Source organism: Rhinolophus sinicus, linkage group LG07, assembly GCF_036562045.2.
Source record: "Rhinolophus sinicus isolate RSC01 linkage group LG07, ASM3656204v1, whole genome shotgun sequence".
NCBI classification, from domain to species: domain Eukaryota; kingdom Metazoa; phylum Chordata; class Mammalia; order Chiroptera; family Rhinolophidae; genus Rhinolophus; species Rhinolophus sinicus.
This window is the reverse complement of record NC_133757.1, coordinates 111,284,713-111,301,997: the sequence shown is the minus strand read 5'-3', so window position 1 is coordinate 111,301,997 and position 17,285 is coordinate 111,284,713. Positions and strand designations below refer to the sequence as shown.

Here is a 17,285-nt window from a genome sequence, read left to right as displayed (position 1 = left end):
TGCACACTGCCATCTAGTGCTAAATGCCTCTTTAGTTCCCAAGGCACAATGGACGTCTTCCGGAAAGTAGAAATGCTCTATTTTAAAGCAAATTCATTCAGAAAGACAGGCCTAAATTATATTTATTGATAATTGCTTCAAGATAAAAAAAAAAAAACTATTAGAAATAAATGAAATTTTTTAAACGGTGTTTTTTTAATACTGGGCATCAAGTATGTCACATATTCTATGATGAATGTGATGTATGCTGATGCTATAGTGCAATGTGTGGTTTTCCACCAAGTTTGGCACATGAAGATGTTAAATAGGATATTAAATAATCACTAACGATAATTTCAAGCTTTCTTAAGAATTTAGCTGTAATGTCCCCTTATCTACAGCTTATAATTTCAATTTAAGATGCCACTGGTTTTTAGTTTATTTACCCAGCAGTGAATAATTTTTGTGTTTTGGTTGTGCTAATCGCTACAGCTCATCCCTGATCTTTAGGCTTTGAGAAAAGTAAATCCCCACGATAATGAAATGAGAACCATGTAAAAGAGTAGATTAAGGAAAGGATTGCTGTAGATGATTTTGCTCTTGTTGGGGAGTATATTTTATCTGCTTCATTGTATTCTACAATGGAAGTTCCCAGCTTGGTCTACTTAATGCACTGTAACTACCTATTTTAAGAACTAAGGTGAGAGGTGAAAGACATTATTTCTGTCCATTAGGTTTTTCAGTAAAAAGTATTAAGACGATTCTCTTTAAACCACTATTGCATCACTTTTTAAAAATCACATTCTTTTTTGGAGAAACAAAAAAATTTCAGGTTCTTCTTTTAAAGTACTTAAAATTTATAAGTAAACGATATTAAAAACATTTTCTATGGAAAATGCAGACCATTGTTCAGTAATTTCAACACTAGGCCTGTTGCATTGCTTCATTTGGATAATCAGAAGGGCAGGTAAAAACAGTCAGATGATAGACAAATGGATGAAAGGAAGGGAGGGAGGGTTTGTTTCTCCTTTAAGGGAAGTGTTGCCTCCATCCTCTTGGATTCATTAATTAAGATAATTCCCAAAGGAATTGCAAACCAAAGCCACATGATCTGGAAAACTTCTCAAGATTTCCTTTAATCAGCTTAACCAAATGACTACTGACAAATCTATTTCACTTAGTTCTGCTAAGGGCTATTTTGAGGCCTCCTTCACACAACTAGGATACTACGTTGGTATGGCTACCCAATGCAGAAGACAGAATTTACTCACAATGTTGCAATTGAAGACACTCAGTTTGGAAAATATGATTTAGAAACACATATTATATTGAAATCCAACTCTTCACCCTATGTTGGGATTACATCTCTCATGATAGCTGAACGTTTGGTAAAATTACAAAGTCAATTATAAAAAAGTCTAAAGTTGCAACTCCTAGATATTTAATTGGCCTTACGGTATACCGTCTATAACAAGATACTTCTAGGAAATAAGAGAGTGGCTACAACTCCACCTTATATAAGAAAAAAAAAACCCCACTGTAGTTATATATACACCAGCGGTGCCAAAAAATGTATACAAGTGGACGCTTTGGTCAACGTTGCTCAAGCAGTAGCTCATCATAATCACAAGTGTCTGGACGCTGATGGTAACCACTTTGAGCACCTCTTGTAATTGCGGAAGTCAAATTAACTTGTATTCATCTTTTGTGATCAGTATATACTGAATATTACAATTTTAATATAGTTTTCCTTTCTTAAAATGTGTATATATTTCTTTGGCACCATATGCATATTACATTACATTACATTATGTTACATCATATCATATTATATTTTATAAAGAGAGTTATAATAAAATTTCATAAGCATTTTTAAAATGCTCCCATTAATCTGCAAGGGAGTAAAAATGTATAGCACAAGTGAACAAACAAGTGTTGATTCAAATGACAATTGTGCCTGAGACTCTGAAGATTCCTTAAAATAGTCTCACATATCTTAATGTGTTTCCTAGGTCCATACTGCATTTAAAGTTTTGAAAAACAAAGGCTGTGTGCATCTGACACACAAAAATGCAATCATCATTTTAAAATAAATGTTTAAATGGAAATTATTTGTCTAATAACCTTATTTCTTAGGCCTGAATATGAAAGCATGTGTACTTATGAGTATATCCTAAGGAGCATTATAATCAAGGATTTCTAACTCAACATAAAAAAGTAGTAACAAAATGGCCTATAAAGCAGAATCCCTGGGGTTTTAGAAAGAGACAAGACGTTGAAAACTTAAGGTACAACATACTGAAGGGACAGACACAGCTTTCAACTGAACATTAACATTTAACTTGAGATTGTTTAAAACAGCACGTTTCTATCTAGTAAAATCCCCATGGTTCTGAAAGACAAGAATTTACTCCATACAGATTACAAAAATTATGATATTTATATACCTAATATTAATACTGACTAGGGATTATGTACTGTGAAATAAGAAAACGTAATAGATATTCAGCAAGCATTTCACTCACTAATTATGATTTTGTATTTTTTTTAACTTTGTATTCTCAGATGTCAGGTACTTACCTGGAAACTGACATCCATTTGGTTGCTAAGAGATATGAAATCAGTTTGCACTGTTTTTTCCTGTCTTTTAGAGAATTGCCCTCTTGGGTTTTGCCTCAAAGTAGTGAAAGTTAACTCTCTTACCCATGTGGACATTGATGTTACTTGTACTAGAAGAAATTCCCAGGTCTCAGAAAAGAAATGAATTACTTTCAATTTGTCCAATTTAGAACAAATATCTGGCTTTTCCATAAACTTAATGATTTTCCATTTCACACAACTGAAATATAATAGCATTATTTTATAATCAAATTTAATAGATGAGTCTATGTTATGAGTATTTTGACAGAAACCTTATGAGAAATGAAGTTATTCAGTCAATTTGCATCCCCAAAATGAAGTTCAAACCCAACATTTTCAAAGTATTTTCTGCCTATAACTTTGTGTGCTTCTTTAAACAGCTGGAGGGACAAGACTATACTTGATCTATCTGGTTTTTCTTATACTTTATCAAAGGATCACAAGCAAAACGCAGTTATAAATATGTACATTCTAACTGGTCATTAGTTTGTCACAAATATAAATATTGATTTGCCTAATCAAAGAACACGTTCTTCTAAAATAAGTGCGGTTCTTAAATCACCACGTTTCCTAATGACACTGGACATCTAGACTCTCTTACATGCACATTTCATAACCTTTCAAGGACAATCCTCTAAATCACATTTTAAAGAAATACGCTGAAAAGGCAATCCATTGCAGCAGCATTTTGTATTACTACAAATCCAAGTGGTTCAATTTTTAAGGCCCAGGTACTTATCACATGTACTCTCATTTCATATCAGTACTTTACTGGAGTATATCACAAAGGAACACAAGATAATGCATTTCTTTGTCTACTAAGTAAGACAATGCCCATTTGCCTATTCCTCTTGTTACTCAACTTCTTGCACACTGTCAGCCAGCTGCCCTGTTGGTGATTCCTTGCATCTTATATGCTGTTTTAGCATTAAGTCAGATCACTACCATTTCTGGTCCAGAACCCATTAAGAAAATCCCTGTTTACAAGCAAGGTCTTTGAAATGTAGTTGTACACTTACAAAAGGGTTGTCTAGTGCCCATTTTGAAGGGAAGAAGATAAATTTATCCTCTGTCTTCTAGGCTTTTAGTTTCTAGAGCCACACATTTCTAAACAAGTTCCATCATACTGGGAGAAAGGAGATATGCACAATGTAACACCTGGAGTCTTAAAATGTAATGACCTCAAATAACATCTGAAAAAGAGGGAGGAAACCTGCTCCAGGGAAGAAAAACCAGAGGCAAAGGAGCGAGTCTGCATCATTAAACGAAGAGTAATAGAAAACCCTCCCGGGTTTTTCCAGTAAGTTTTTGCAGCAGCAGCAGCAGCAGAAAGAACCTAATCAATATGCACACCCTCACCCTTCGAAACCTCTTGTCCCCAAACAGAAACTGTAGATCCCTCTCAACCTTGTCCGAGGAGGACAGAAAGGGAGGCGATTTCAGAGGAGTGGGGAGGGGCAAACACAGCTGTGTGGCTCCAGCATCCTCATCCTTCCAAGCTGCCAGCCTGGAAGTCCGCGCAGGCACCAGCGCCGGGCTCCTAGACCTCCTCGGGCCTGGGCCCTCCCTGCCAGAGGTGCGGGCGAGCTGGCAGCGCAGTTTTCAGACGCCAAACAACGATCTCCCCCCAGCCCGAGGCCCTCTCTTTCTAACCCCTTAGTGAGAGACCTCTTGGAGGTAGGACAGGAGACGCTTTGGTGGCTAAGAGGAGACGTGTGGGGCTTCTCTAGAGGAATGAGTTGCTGCGGGTGAGATGGAGGTGGTCACCGAGAGGGGCTCTTTAGTAAAAGCCAGGACTTGGGGCAACTGAGACCCCAGGGTCACCCTCACTCCCACTCACCCCCACTCCTCACCTTAAAGACGACTTCCGACCCCCCACCTCCGAGGCGGGGTGGGGGAGGGGGTGCGCGGGCGGAGGGCGGCGGCAGTTTTGCGGCCGGGATAGGGGTGAGAGCGAGCCCCTGGGCCAACGCAGCTGCTCCGAAGAAACCACACAGGTGGGCGCAGCCTTGGAAGGTCAGTGAGGCCGAAGCTCAGAGTTCGCCGGGCCCAGACAGTGGGAGTGGGAGAGGGTGACCAGGCGCGCTGGCCGGGCCGAGGGGGGCTCTGGGCGAGAGGGTACGTGGGGCTGCAGAGGTTCCCCAGCCACCAAGGAGACACAGCGCACCCCACCCCTTAGGCAACAGGGCTGGAGGGGCTATCTGCGCTACAAGACCGAGAAACTTCAGGCAAAACACACAGGCTGCCCCCGCCAGGACGTACCCCCGCGCTCGCAGCCCCGCTCCAACGCCTAGCAAATCACCCACTGTCACCCACCCCACCCACCCTGCAGAAAGCCCAGGCGGGTAATTACCTCTCCCGGAGGTGGCGTGGCGGGCAGCGGCGGCAGCAGCAGGCACTTTGAGCCTGACTTTCCGGCGTTCGCGATGAGCGTGTGCGCGCGGAGCAGAGCCGGAACGAGCTATTTATAGACCAGAGCGAGCCTCGGCGCCGGGGGCTGCGAACCTAGAGGCGGCGAGCGGCTGCGTTGGCGGCGCGGGGCACGGGCAGCGGCTCGGCTCGGCTCCCGCCGCGCTTCCCGCTGGCTCCCGGCTCGCCCGCCCTGCCGCGCGCGCCCCAGAGAAGTTGCCACCAGCGCGGCTGCCTCTCCCGCTGCTCACACGCCCCCTAGCACAATTGCTACTTTCTCCCCCCACCCCCACCCTCCCTGCACTCTTCCTCCTCCTCTGCACGTTTCAAGCGGTCTCCTCCCAATGTCACCAGCGGCCGAATAGAGGCAGCGGCGGCGGTGACAGTCGCGCAACTGGCGCAGCTCGCTCCCCGCTACTGATGGAATGGAGTTGATGGCCCAGCCGCCCAGCCCGAAATGACCAAAACACGCTTGCTCCGTGAGCCCACACCCCCTGCCCCAAACCTCTTCTGAGCCCCTCGGCGAGCGGGGCCGGTTGCCCAGCCTGGGCTGTGGGAGCACTGCTGCGGAGCGGTGGTGAGGGGTGACCCGGGGCCGCCACGGGGAAGCCGGGACCAGAGAAACCACGGGGTTCGTTAATTCTCTGGAGGCCACCACTGGCAGCGTCGGCCCAGACCCGGGAGGGGTTGGGAATGGGAGGCAGTGTCCCCCGTTCCCCAGACTTTTGCCTGCCACCACCTTGGGACCCGTCTCTCTTGCCACTCCCCTCCGCTGTGGCCCGGGTTGAGGTCTAGCGGTGTAAACCTGGGCACCGGCTCAAAGCAGCACAGGGCCACCCACCACCAGCCCCCACGTCGCGGCTGATGACTGAGGCCGAGCTACTCTCGACAAGCGTGTGTGCCTTTAGCAGCCCGAGTGTGTGAGGATATAAAAGCGCTCTGCGTGTTTGCAGTATCTGGAAAACGGGGTGCGTAATCACACAGTCTGAGCACAAGCTAAAACTCCGCCACTTCCTCGCCACCATGCCCACGGGGAAGGCTCGCAGGCTGGTTATTCCCGGCTGTGGGGTGTGGGGCAAATAACAATCCCCATCTGCGCCTTACAGGTGCCACCTGGCGGTTCTCTTGGAGAGGTTTTAACTGAGCTGCTTAAAGGTAATGGCTATGCTGGTAATGCTGAGCGCCAGTCCGTCCACACAGGCGCCCCAGTCTCTTCTCTCCCCAAGGGTACTTGAAATTCACACTTCAAATAAAATAGAGTGGATTTGCTAGTACACACGGGTTACATTTGACGGCAGAGAGACTGGAATCCCAACATTAGGATGGTGACTTTGATTTGGGTTAAGTCAGTATTTACAGTGACACAAAGTGGGAAGCTGTAGCTGCCCCCCAGCTGTCACCCCTGTTGTCACTTCCTGTATCTAGACATCCATTCACTCCACAAACATTTAACTGCCACTAGGTTATAAGCTTTATCAATGAGAGCACAGACTTGGGTGTTTTGTTTTTCCATCACTCTTCCTCAGAGATTGAAACAATGCCTAACCTGCTGTAGTTGCAATCAATGTCTATAGAATGAATTAACAAACACTATGGGCCAAAACCTGTGCTTGTCCCATTTTATCTCTTAGTCCCTGAAGCCCTTCCCTTTCCTTCTCTCCAAGCTTTTTCTACTGTGCTCAGCCACCGTCACAGGAGAGCTGGATCATGAGAAGGAGGGTGAGTGGCCAAGAGTCCAGGAAGGGCTGTGGGGATGGGATCCCACTTGAGGAACCCATTATACAGATTTCTCCTCCATGGGGCAATGCTGACACACCCGTTTTGGAAAAAACACCTGTGTCATACTTGGGACTTGAAGCAATGGGTAACTCCTGTTTGTAGAGATCTACTGACAAGATGATGCAACTTTCTCATTGGGCAACAGTTTCAGCCTTTTCTTAAAGTACAGTAGGATTGAAAGAGTACTAGAACATCAGAGTGCCAGACTTTTGCCACTAAATTGTAAACACATATCTGTATATCTGTCCTCTAACTTTAAATGGAGCTGTGTGTGTGTGTGTGTGTGTGTGTGAAGATTGCGACAGCACTGGAAGTACTAAACCATGTCTTCTAAAAGACAGAGTTGTAAAATAGATACAGCTGTCTTTATGGAAATGAACACTCAAAGTGAAATACCCAGAAAACCCTCTTAAAATGAAAATCTAGACATCATGCTGACCAAGACCTTTTACAGGGTTGCTGAGGAAAATGTGATGTACCTGTATCCATCATCTAGGAAGTTTAAATTCCGGGGAGGAAAGCAGGATGGAGAGAAGAAGGGGTGGGGGGGGGGATCAAATGCGTTTACCACATAGCATTTTGAAAATCCACCAATCAGCCTGGCATTTACCATTTTTAGTTATTTGACAGAGTTTCCTTGAATAAGCCTAGAGGATTTACATGCTTCGATGGTTTATTAAACTCATTCAGCATCCATTTTTATAAACCCTGAATGCTTAGCCACTTGTGCTACCAAAACATAACTCCATTTGCCAGTGAAGGACAAAATACTTTTCATTTCCTTTTGAAATATGTTTGCAGGACCAAAGGTCAAAGGTGATTCCCACAAGTTACCTTGCTGTCTAAAGCGATAAAATCAAGCCAGGATCCAGAGGGCTGGCGTCCCACCCTCCTTTTTAGTGAAGTAGCTCATACTTTTTCATTGTATAAATTCATTGTTCCCGGAGACTTTTATTTCAGGTGAGACTGGTATCACAAAAGGAGGACTCTATACTTTCGTGATCCTTCACTAATCTCTTCTAAAATACAGCACCAAGCATGACGTAGGCTTTTTTTTTTTCACCACATTTATATGAATGATAATTTTGTAGATCAAGTCATTGTTTTCATTCCAGTTTTTAAAAACCTGACATTGGAAGAGTTAAGCTTTGACATTGATACATTAAGATCATCTCTTGCATATGCACGTGTGTGTATGTGTGTTTCTAAATTAATGGGGAATGTTCTTAGAAATACAAATGTCACCCAACTTAACTAAAGGGGGGAACTATTGTCAAGTAGCTGGCTGTTCCTAGAACCTAAGAACAGGAATGCAGTTGGGCATCAGTGACAACTGGAAACAGGGACATGCCATTGGGACTTGCTCTCCCCCTTTTCCCTATTACACTGGCTGCTGCATCCTTCTCTCCCCACCCCCAACCCCGGCTCCCATACAAACTTCCTCTGCTTCTCGGGTGTGCACAAAGTTGCATCGTTACTTGAACTTCATAGCCTATGGGCCAGTTCCAAATTCTAAAAAGTACCATGAGCTTTCAAATCCTTAATCAAACAACCATGGCCTGGGGGTGAAGGTCAAGCCATAGCAGCTACTCTGGTAACCAGGTGGACAGTGGCGGTAGACTGGGACAGGAGAGAAGGATTAAAAATTCCCAGAATGTGGGGCGTTATAGGTCGCTCTCGACCACTATTACCTCTTATCCTTGTTCCGTGAACACTAGCACCAAAGGCAGAAGGAGGCAGGGCGGAGAAACACAAGGAGCAATGATGTGTGTGTGTGTGATGTGTGTGCATGTTTAAATGCTGGGTGAGGCAGAATGCCCCTTGTGGATGGTGCTCCGAGATGGCTAGTCCCAGCAGAAGTATCAACGTGATTTTATGATCAATCGACATGGGACTGGATGCGCATGAGGAAGGAATCAAGGACTTCACAGTTTGCTTTAGCTTCTTTTTTCATGGCAAATTAAATAAGATTTTTTTTAATGAAGGAAATGAGTGTGATACCATTTACATGTATTGAAGATAAACATTCTGTTCTCATTTACATAATAGTTACATTTCTAAGGTATATATAAGTTATGTATTTGAGAATGAATCATGTTTCAAAAATAATAGGGTGGTAAATCTTAACATTTCTGTAGCCATAAATCCCTATGAGAATTTGAAGAAAGCTACAGACTCTCCCCAGAAAAAAATAAGAACAGATGCACACACACTTATGGTGGGACATTATGTGACATATTTACTTGAGATCTGGAACTTCAAACATCATGTTTCTTTCATCTTCCTCCAATCACTCCCATTTGAACAAGTGAAACAAAGACTACAGATTCTTGAACAAAAGATTCAAAATGCCAAGTAGGTTAAAGCCAAAAAATTGGTTGGGGATAGAGACGCTGGAGCATATGTGAACCTGGGGAACAATTTCCCCTCCCACCCACAGCTGCCCTGAATGAAATGAGCAGTAGGTAGAAGAAGAAGGCAGAGCTCTTAGAAGGATGGGAGAAAGATGTTGTATTTATTTGCCAAGACTACTGTAACGAAATACCACAGACTGGATGGTATAAACAACAGAAATGTATTCCTCACAGTTCTAGAGATTGGAAGTCCAAGATCAAGGTGCTGGCAGTATTGGTTTCTCTTGAGGCCCCTCTCCTTAGCCTGGAGATGACCACCTTTCTCTGTGTCCTCACATGGCCTTTCCTCTTGTGTACAAACACCACTGGTGTCTAAATTTCCCCTTCTTATAAGAATAGCAGTTAGATTGGGTTGGGGCCCACCTTAACAGCCTCATTTTAACCTAATCACCTCTTTAGAGACCCTATCTCCAAATACAGTCACATTCTGAAGTACTGGGGTTGGGGACTTCATCATATAAATTTGGGGGACACAACTCAGCCCGTTACATACATGCACTGCATCAAACTCCAGAAAGAGTCTGGGTTGGAAGTGAGATATAGATTCCCCACTTATGTTCAGAGGGCCCAAGCATAAAGAAATTTATATCCAGTTTTCCCAATGGAGTATTTTGGAAAACTCAGTCTTACTAAAAGAACCCAGAACACAAGGGTGTGAAGTGGAAATATAAATGGTAGCATGCCTTATATAGATCCTAAAGGGCTGAAGACGATGGCCTGTCCAGCCCCTGGGCTTTCCCGTGGTGTCTAAGTGCTAAGGAAGGGGACCCTGTGAGCTGCAGGAGGGCCTGGAAATGAGTCAGGAAAGAGAGCCAGGGGACATGAAAGAAGCGACCTGAGAGGGCAAGCAGATGAAAGACGAAGGAACGGGGTGGCCTGTGGACCATTATGCAGAGATGTGGCAGGCACTGCACCTACCAGGCATTAGGCCAACCAGTGACTTCAGAATAGTCAGTGGCTGTGCATTAGAGCAATGTGATGCTTCACACACACGTGGATAACAGAGGTGAAATCACCTCTCTAGAAAATGAGAGGTCAGCAACATCCAGACATGTCCCCAATGTCGTGATGCTTCGTAGGTCTCACCTGGACCAACAAGCGACCCCAGAGGTGAGGGTGAAAGCAAAGAGAGGTTTCAAACCAGGATAGGCTTGGCTTCAATTACTGGATAGGACTAAGAAACTAAGTTTTCTGCTGCTGAGTACAAATGGGCACTTATAAGTTAACTTTATTTTACAAAAATTATGTTTCATTTTTTGTACCTGCGATTTAGAGACTCTGCTGACTCCCCCCCCTCCCCCTTTTTCAAGGAGGGTGCAGCTCACAGCAGTCCATGCGAGGATTGAACCAGCAACCTTGGTGTTATCAGCACCACGCTCTAACCAACTGAGCTAACCAGCCATCCCCTGCTGACTTTTAACAATTAGGATATTTTAAGAGACCTCTGAGACAATATCAAGTGTAACAACTTTCGCTTCATAAGGGTGCCGGAAGGAGAAAACAGAAAGCAAGAGATTGAGAACCTATTTGAAGAAATAATGACTGGAAACTTTCCTAACCTGGTGAAGGAAACAGACATACAAACCCAATAAGTGCAGAGTCCCAAACAAGATAAAACCAAACAGGCCCACACCAAGACACCTTATAATTAAAATTGCAAAGGTTAAAAAGAGAGAATCCTAAAAGCAGCAAGAAAAAGGCAACTAGTAACTTATAAGGGAGCTCCCTAAGACTGTCAGCTGATTTCTAAACAGAAACTTTCCACACCAGAAAGGATTGGCAGGAAATACTCAAAGTGATGAAGAGCAAGGACCTACAACCAAGACTACCCAGCAAGGCTATCATTTAAAATCATAGGACAGATAAAGAGCTTCCCAGAAAGAAAGCTAAAGGAGTTCATCACCACCAAACCAGTCTTACAAAGAATATCAAAGGGACTTCTTTAAGATGGCGGGGGGGGGGGGGGGGTGTAAAAAATATAAATAATAAAATGGAAATAACTAGATATCGATCAATAATTACTTTCAATGTAAATGGATTAAATGCTCTAATCAAAAACATAGGGTGACTGAATGGATAAGAAAACAAGATCCTTACATATGCTGCCTACAAGAGACTCGCTTCACATTGAAAGACACATACAGACTGAAAATAAAGACATGGAAAAAATTATTTCATGAAAATGGAAATGGGAAAAAAGCTGGGTTAGCAATACTGGTAATAGACAAAATAGACTTTAAAACAAAAGCTATGTGTATAACAAGAGACAAGGAGCCAGTAATTACACTTCTGGGTGGTTACCTGAAGAAACCCAAAATGCTACTTTGATGGGATGTGTGCATCCATATGTTCATTGCAGCTTTGCTTTCAACGGCCAAGATGTGGGAGGCAGCCTGGATGTCTGTCGATGGAAGAATGGATAAAGAGGAGGGGTACATATATACAATGGAATATTGCTGGGCCAGGGAAGGGAATGGGTTCTTGCCATCTGCGGTGGCAGCATGGATGGACCTGGAGGGTATTGTGCCTGAGTGGAGTATGTCAGACAGAGAAAGACAGATGCAATGTGATTTCACTTATATGTGGAATCTAAAGAACAAAATAAACAAACAATACAGAAACACATTCATGGATACAGAGAGCATTTTGATGGTTGCCAGATCGGAGGGGGGGTTGAGCAGGTGGGTGAAATGGGAAGGGATAAAGAAGTACAAATTGGTTGTTACACAGTAGTCATGGGGATGTAGGATACAGCATAAGGAATATAGTCAATAATATTGTAATAACTATGTGTGGTGTCGGAGGCTAGATTTGTTGAGGTGGTAGATGGGAGGGAGTTGGGGGGCAGAGTGAAAAAGGTGAAGGGATTAAGAAGCACAAACTGGTGTTTACAAAAAAAGTCATGGGGATGTAAAGTAAAGCATAGGGAATATAGTCAATGATACAGACAGAACTATGTATAGTGCCAGGTGTGAACTAAGTGAGTCAGGGGAATCACTTCTTAAATTGTATACATTTCTAACAACTATGCTATACACCTGAAATTAATATCAAATAATATTGAATGTCAACTGTAATTGAAAATTTTAAAAAGGGGGAAAAGGTGAAGGGGAGGTCCAAATTTCCAGATATAAAGCAAATAAGTCACAGGGATATAATGTACAGCATGGGGAAAACAGTCAATAATATTGTGATAGCAGGTACGGTGTCAGATGGTTGCTGGACTTACAGTGATCACTTCTTTAGGCATGTAAATATTGAATAACTATGGTGTACCTCTGAAACTAACATAATATTGTATGTTAGCTATATTTTTAATAAATATCTGAAATAGATATATATTATATACTACACTTCACATTTTTAATGCATTTTCAGGACATACATAGATCACTGGAATACCATCTACGAATCCAGATTCAGAATATTTGCCTTAGGGGATCTGACACTTTATACATGGTTGTGTGAAGAATCTTTTTAACTGAAAAATACCTACTAATGTATATAATTTTCTGCTAATGTATTATTTGAAACTCTATTTTCTTCAAGAGCGTGGTATCTATAAGTTACAACACAATAGCTCACATGATGTTTAGTAAATGCCAGAAAAATAGAATCATAAATGGAAAAATTATAGACAATCACTGGGTAAAGAGAGCTATTTTCAAGGAATAGAGGGCTTGAAGGTGACAGTATTATGCTGCTTCCCTTCAAGTAATAGAAAGCTTTTTTTAACAGAAATCATCAAAAGCGAAAACATCAGAGTTGTTTTTCTTCCTGTCCCCATTTTCAACCAAACACTTTTTTATTGCCTGATTATATCACTAAATGGCATAAAATGAAGGAGAAATGTATGTATCAGGCACATTTGTGGAAAATGTCTGTGGTAATCAATAGCATTGATTGGAGCAACCAGGTCTGTCCAGAGGGATGCCCACTATCTCTGAATATTTTGTTATATTTTGTTCATCAATGTGTCTATCTTGCATTCCACAGTTAAGCACACAAATATATCCTCCTCACCCTATTTTCAAAACTTCGTCTACATCTAATCCCCCTGTCAACTTACCCTCCTGGGTCTCTTTTTCTGTGGTATGACCAAGCCCTACCATCACCTGGTGGTCTGATTTAGGCGCAATGGAGCAATTCTGATCACCAGAGGAAGTGAGAAGAATTGGGCCTGACTCTGCCTCCCAGTTGAACCTGTATCTCTGGAGACCCCTCTCTATCAAGACTTCATCTGTTCACTAAAACAAGATTTGTGCTTTGGAATCAGGCAGATTAGGGCACCAATCATGGTCCTCCCCTTCACCAGCTCTGTGACCTTTGACAAGTGCCTTAATATTTCTGAGTCTGTTTCCTGACTTGTAAAATGGGGATAATGATACCTACCTGACAGAGTGGCTCTGGGAATCCTCTGAGACCCTCCCTGTAGGGACACGACATGCACAGACCTCCATCTTGCACAACTTAGCTATTCAATATCCCCCTTGTTAAGACTGAAGATGGGCATAGAAGGGGCAAAATCTCTTTCATTCATGAAACTCTCTGATGTATGTGTTCTAGGCTACCTATTTCACCACTACCTATGACTCCAAACATTTGTCACAGAGATATTGGTCAGCACCTGAGAAAACTAACACAGCTCTGAAGAATCTGGCTAAGGTCTGTGCCGTCTGACAGGAAATTTTTCCAGATAGTTTGAAATGAAAACTCTCACAGACCCACTTCCTCTAACTCTCAGTTTATCTTCACAACTCTTTCCTAGTCAATTCTAACAAGTATTCACTGAGTACCTTGCCAGGAGTTGTGCTAAAATCTGGGAATAAAAAGGTGAAGAAGGCATAAACTTTGTCTTTAGAGAGCACGTTGTTTAGTAGATTTAGAGTTGATTTTTCCTAAATGTATTTATTTAGTACTCAGTTTACTTTCACATTGTATTTATTGAGTGTCTGGAACATACAAGGTATAGGGACATGGCGACACAGGGATAAGCACCTAATTTAGTTGAGGGAAGATGGCAAGTGTATGAACGGGTACAAAACAAGGAGAGATATTAAGCAAAAGAGCCATGAAAATGAGAAGACAAGGAGAAATCAAACCTAGTGGGAAGGATCAGAAAAACCTTCCTGAAGGAAGTGGTGTTTGATATGTGAGGGACTTCAGGGGACATAATTGGCATGAATTCCACTGGGAGGCATGTCAGTACAGGGACAGGGGAAGGCTACTCATCCTTCAGGGTCTGATTCCAACATCACCTACTCTGAGCAGACAATCGATTTAATGCCCTTCCATGCTTCCCCAGCACTGTGAAGTTGGCTCAGTTGCATCCACTTCTGCATTGGATTTGTTTACCCATTTGTATAGCTCACTGAGTCCAAGCTCCTACTGAGAATAGAAACCATGTTTTATTTAGCTTTATGTAACAGATGCAAAGGTTCCAGAAAACTCTGAGAACTTGGAGCCTAGGGAATTTTGCACTTATTCATTTTTAAATGAAATTATGTCCAATGTGAACCTCTCACCACACTTGCTGAAAAATCTATCAGTCTGTTCCTGGGGTCTGCTTTTACCTCTTTTGGACCTTCTGCTTGGATGGGGGTTGACTCTGTCCTGAGGCATCTTCTGTATCTACTCTCTCTCCCTTGAAGAAAAACCTCTGAGGGGGAAGGGAAAAACAATCACATCGATGTTCCTGCCCTTTTCTCATTTCCTGCCCTTTCTCCCCTCCGTTTTCTACTTCCCTACCCAGTCACCAAAGCTCCTATATCATATCCTGTTCCTTCTAAGGTGGCAATTGTGCTTCCCTTTCTTGGAGCAATAATACCAGAGAAGATACAGATAAAGATACAGTTACCACAGGGAGAAAATTCATCTAGGTTATTTCCAAAATATCCCATGTTACACAAATAGATGAATGAGTCTGTGCATGCATGCATGTATGTTTGTGTGTGTGATCATTAACTTTTTTGAAGTTCCAGAGTAACTTTTTTAGATATACACTAGTGTATTGATTTCTTCAACATATCCAGAAAAATATACAGTTACAGATATTTTTCTTTGTAAATAGAATGTAAGCTTCTCACACAGAACACATTGCAATGTTCTCCAAGGTAAAAGCTGAGAAATCATTATAGATAGCTCAAAAATGTTCTTCCTTTGAAACAGAACACTTATGGGCAAATAGGATCATTTGAAACCTTAGGAAAAGGCTGAGGAAATTTATCAATGTGAAAAGACAACCATTTTATTTGGTCTAAAAGGAAGTAACATTTTCTAGGACTGAATTTCAGTTTCATGAAAGTTATAATGAAAACAAATGAGTGATTCATTTCATGCTTTCTATAATATGAAAACAAAAACCTCCCTAAGTTAGCCTTTTCTGGTTTTGTAAGCATAAGAGCTCTGAGAGTGGACTCCAGTGTTTTTTCAGAAAACAACATTGACAGACAGGGTGCTCAGCTGAGTGGGAGAGGGAGCAGGTGAAGACCACTACGTTAAAACTGTGAACATTTTTATCAAGTTCTCCAAATGTAGGGTTAACTTGAACCATGTGATCAGAGTGCGTTTAATTTGCGGGGGAGGGGGGGTACGTACTTTGGTGGGTTTTTGTAGTGGTAAAGCCAAAAAGAATGGTTTTTACATTGAGATGTTCAAAATAGTGACGAGCAAACACCCCCACATAATAATGAAGAGGTTGTCTTTCCTCTAGACCCTATTAAGTCTCTGAAAGCGATTGTTTCTTTGAGGCAGGTTTTGACTTGGGGGTTCAGAGCAGTGAATGAGAGAGAAACTGGATCTGACTTGGCTTAAACCTGAAAAGATCTAGGGCAACTCAACTCCAGGCAGGGAGCCAATGTCAAAGACAAGTCTCTTGTAAGGCTGCAAAATGCTCCCTGCATCATGTTTACAGACCAGGTAGCGTCCCTTCTCTACCCCCATTATGTTGCTGTCCCCACCTCCCAGCTACCTTCATAGAAGGGCATGGATGTTCTACCTTAAATAGAGGTCCTAAGAAGTCACCTTGTTCTTTGCTTGTTCTTCCTCATTGCCATTCCTTCCTGTGCCCACCATTCATTTGTGAAGTACCATTAAACGCAGTATCAGCTCGTAGCTGAGCCCTGGGGACTCTCTTCCCGCCCAGCATGGTCAGGAGGGCAGCAACAGTGTGGAGAAACCCGCCTAGAGTTGGAACCAGAAGATGATTGATTGAGAGCACACTCTAAACTGGAGCAAACTGGTACAACACATAAGCATTATTTGGATTAAAAAAAAAAAAAATACTAGACTTCCAAAAATCAAAAGTGATGCCAGCTCCAACAATTTTTACTTGTTTATCACAGGAAAGTGTCATCCCTGAAGGCTGGAGACACCACACACATTTGTTGGATAGTTACAACCAGAAGGAGACACACTAGGCAGACATGAAGTACTAGAAATCTAGAAATCTCTGTGTTGGCCTATCTACTGGGTCCCCTCTCTCTGTAGCTCTCATTTCTTCTGCCAGAGAAGCCACTGGCATTGCTGTTCCTGGGGTCCTACTCACCTTATCCTGGACACCTATGAGTGGAGGGATGAAGGAAACTTGGGGGACAATGCCATTGAGAACCACAGTTTGGCTCTCTTCTGAATCCTTCCCTCTGATCGTTAATACTTCTCAGCAAGTTTCATTGTCTGTACTTCTTTCTGGAGGTTCCCCTTTCTCCTCTCCAAGCTCCTCAGTCCAAATTGCAAAGCAGAGCATGAGATTGATGGAGGCAATGAATCTCTCTCCCATTAAGTCAGCCTCTTGCAGCAGGTTATCTCGTGCATGGGTAGGCTAGCCTTAGACCAGGGGACCATGCTTCTCTACAGAGTATGAAGGGCAGCCTAGCACTGTTTCTGAGAGCAGGGAACCGAGAGAGAGCTGGGGGGTTTAGCTTGAAAGAGATATCGGGCACCGGGCTAGTAAAAGCCCTTAATGAAACAAATGCAGTTCAGATATGTAAGAGAACAGCATCTGGTGAAAACACACACACATCCAGTGAAATACGTTTCTGCTAAAGGTCATGAAATCAAAGAAAG

At 42.7% G+C, this 17,285-nt stretch overlaps 1 protein-coding gene across 6 annotated transcripts in view; it reads right to left on the bottom strand.

Moving 5' to 3' along the window:
* Positions 1-17,285, bottom strand: part of INPP4B (inositol polyphosphate-4-phosphatase type II B) — a 609,854-nt gene that overhangs the window by 566,930 nt on the left and 25,639 nt on the right. For 4 of the 6 annotated variants that reach the window (XM_074338478.1, XM_019730779.2, XM_074338475.1 and 1 more), the window contains exon 1: positions 4,973-5,278. The exons of 1 other annotated variant lie outside the window; for it this stretch is intronic. The gene's annotated coding sequence lies outside the window, so the exon portion shown is untranslated. Of the gene's footprint in view, positions 1-4,972; positions 5,279-17,285 lie in introns of those variants that run through there. One more of the 6 variants, XM_019730781.2, reaches the window with a different exon arrangement.